Raw genomic sequence first — 3,590 nt, 5'->3', positions numbered from 1 at the left:
TGTATGAGTTCCCTATAAATTTTGGAGATTAGGCCCTTTATCAGATATGACATTGGCAAATATGTTTTCCCATGCAGTGGGTTTTCTTGTTGTGTTGTTGATCGTTTCTTTTGCTGTGCAGAAGCTTTTTATTTTGATGTAGTCCCATTTGTTCATTTTCTCTTTAGTTTCAAGTGCCCTAGGAGCTGTACCACTATATAAATATTTTCATATTTCAAGTTCTCCTGGACAAATTTATTATATCATGATCTGTGTTGTTTTGTAATGATATTGTGTTAGTCAGGTCATGTATGATGTGTATTTTTTAGGAAATCTTTTCCTGGAAATAATAATCTAGATCAGTGATGGCGAACCTTTTGAGCTCAGTGTGTCAGCATTTTGAAAAACCCTAACTTAACTCTGGTGCCATGTCACATATAGAAATTTTTTGATATTTGCAACCATAGTAAAACAAAGATTTATAATTTTGATAATTTATTTTATATATTTAAATGCCATTTAACAAAGAAAAATCAACCGAAAAAAAATGAGTTCACGTGTCACCTTTGACACACGTGTCATAGGTTCGCCATCACTGATCTAGATTAATGTCCACATTGTATTTCTGTGTATGGTGCCCACATACACACACAAGGGGATGCACTTAAACACATCACACCATGGGTTGATGTTAATAAGCTTGTTGAGCATGGAGCAAATTATTTTCATGTATTCTGTAAGATTCTTCATCTAAATTTAGTTTTAGGAACCTCGACTGAGCAGCATAACAAAGACAAGGCAATGCCTGTATTAGGTTTCCTCAACTAGAAATAAATGGAAAACTTCCATTTCTACCACCACAAAGCTCACTTCTCAAGAAACCAACTCACCTAATTTTCATTTTTAATCAACTCTGTTTAAATATGGCATATTAACTGAAATTAAAAGTAATTATATATGATTTATAAAGCATATTGTATTAAATCTTGCTGTAATTTATTGTATTCATCATTTGCATTCTTTTATTTTTGTTCATTTCAGTTAGAATGGACGTATTATTCTCTTTTGGGTCAGTAGGAAGGAATTGGATGGATCATATGATAGGTGTATCAAGAACATGCCAAACTATTTTTAAAAGTAATTTTTTTGCATTACCTCCAGCGTGCATAGACTTCCAGTTCCTCTACATCCTTGCCAACACTTGGTATCTTTTTTTATTCCATTTTAGCCATTCTGATTAGTATTTGGCACTCTGTGGTTTTAATTTACATTTCTTTAGCAATTAATGATATTAAGCATCTTTACATGTAATTTTTTTCAAGCCATATCTTTTTTGGTGAAGTGTCTCTGTAGATCTTTTGCCCATTTTAAAAATGTCATTGTTTGTTTTCTTATTATTGAGTTTTAAGAGTATCCTGGGTATAATTTATGTATTATATTTATTGTATGCAATTCTTTTCTCCCACTTTGTGGCTTGTCTTTTCATTCTCTTCACAGTGTCTTTTTTTCTTTTTTTTTTTTTACATGTGTCAGTACTTTTAATGTTGTATACATAAAATTATAGTAAAAAGATAACTATAAACAAGATGTAGCCCCTCCATTTCCATGGTCAGCTCACTGCATTACAGTAAACCAAGTTTATATTCCACCATCAAGTGTGGTTCTCCCATTAGTTCACTTTGTGATGGGTCATTAAGAATATCTTCAAATCCAATAGTCTCATCATTGCCACTCAAAATATCCAGTGAAAGGTTTGAGCTTGGAAGAAATGGAAGACGCTGAACCTGTTGCACTGCCTTGAATTCCATTTGCAATTTTAGTGGAGCAAATAGACCCTGGATGTTTCTCAGTGTGGAAAAATTCATTTTATCTTGGTTGAGCTGGAAATTTTTTTCTGATAATTCAAGAGGATGACTGGGTAAAAGTTCATTTTTCACACAAGAAAAACCTTTTCGAAGAAGATCATGACTTTGAAAAGGTCCACTTGCTGATAGCTCAGTAACTGGAATACTGTCCTTTAGCTGAGATCCAAGTCCTCTGGTATTCATCTTTAGCTCACTCTCCACAGTGTCTTTTGAAGAGCAAAAGTTTTTAATTTTGGAGTCCAAATTATTAGTTATTATATGGATCATGTTTTAGATATCCTATCTAAGATATTTTTTGCCTGGTGTAAGGTCATAAAGTTTCCTTACAGAAGTTTTGTAATTTTAGCTGCTACATATAGGTGTATAATCCTCTTGGGTTTGTTTGTTGTTGTTTGTATATGGATATTCAGTAGTCGTAGCACCATTTATTGAAGTGACTATTCTTTGTTTACTGATTTCCCTTTATGCCTTCATGGAAAATCAGTGGGCCATATATGTGTGAATTTATTTCTGGACTCTCTAGTCTGTTCCATTGATATATGTGTCTATCTTTATATTAATACCACACTATCTCTATAGTTTTTAACTATATAGTAAGTCATGAAACTAAAGTAGTATAATTCTTTTTTTATATAATAGTGCAATCATGTGATACTTGTCTTTCTCTGATTATTTCACTTAGCATGATACTCTTCAGGGCCCTCCATGCTGTCTCAAAGTGTAAGAGATTCTTCTTTTTTACTGCTGCATAATATTCCATGCTATAAATGTACCACTACTTTTTTATCCACTCATCTACTGATGGACACTTGGGCTGTTTCCAGATCTTAGCTATTGTAAATTGTGCTGCTATGAACATAGGGGTGCATACATTCTTTCTGATTGGTACTTCAGGTTTCTTAGAATATATTCCTAGAAGCGGGATCACTGGGTCAAATGGCCGATCCATATTTAATTTTTTGAGGAAACTCCATACTGTTTTCCATAATGGTTGCACCAGTCTACATTCCCACAAGCAGCATACGAGGGTTCTCTTTTTTTCACATGCTCACCAGCACTTGCTGTTTGTTGATTTGTTGATGGTAGCCATTCTGACAGGTGTGAGGTGATACCTCATTGTCATTTTAGTTTACATTTTTTCTGATGATCAGTTACTTTGAGCATTTTTTCATATGTCTCTTGTCCATCTGTATGTCCTCTTTGGAGAAGTGTCTATTTAGGTCCTTTGCCCATCTTTAAATTGCATTGTTTGTCTTCCTTCTGTTAAGTTGTATGAGTTCCTTATATATTTTGGATATTAACCCGTAATCACATGTATCATTGCCAAATATGTTCTCCCATACAGTGGGTTCCCTTTTCATTTAGTTGATGGTTTCTTTTGCTGTGCATAAGCTTTTTATTTTGATGTAGTCCCATTTGTTTATTTTCTCCTTAAGTTTCCTTTGCCTTAGGAAATGTATCTATAAACATATTGCTATGAGAGATGTCTGAGATTTTGCTGCCTATGGTTTCTTCTTGGATTGTTATGGTTTCATGACTTTCATTTAATGCCGGGAGCCGGTCCATCCTTGCTGTTTCAAGGGACCTGGCATATATGTCATACTGTTCTTAATATGTTTGCTCACCTTCTTGGCACTATGTGTTTTAACCAAGGTCACCTGTCCGAGAAAGGTTGTTTCCCCAGGTAGGGATTTTCCCCTGAAGTTAGGGAGGGAATAAAACCCCTTAACTACGTGCCGGGTAATT

The 3,590-nt window shown here is 34.3% G+C and overlaps 1 protein-coding gene and 1 pseudogene across 3 annotated transcripts in view; one reads left to right on the top strand and one right to left on the bottom strand.

Annotated features, from left to right (window-relative positions):
- The window catches only part of ZNF438 (zinc finger protein 438), a 223,529-nt gene that overhangs the window by 183,636 nt on the left and 36,303 nt on the right, over positions 1-3,590 (top strand). The gene's annotated exons all lie outside the window — the stretch shown is intronic.
- LOC102773881 lies at positions 1,503-2,040 on the bottom strand (annotated as a pseudogene). The gene has a single exon (XR_001512819.1). The product of XR_001512819.1 is annotated as a proteasome maturation protein pseudogene (transcript).

Source organism: Myotis davidii, unplaced genomic scaffold (assembly GCF_000327345.1).
Source record: "Myotis davidii unplaced genomic scaffold, ASM32734v1 scaffold515, whole genome shotgun sequence".
In the NCBI taxonomy this organism is placed as follows: Eukaryota; Metazoa; Chordata; class Mammalia; order Chiroptera; family Vespertilionidae; genus Myotis; species Myotis davidii.
This window is presented reverse-complemented; position numbering and strand designations above follow the sequence as displayed.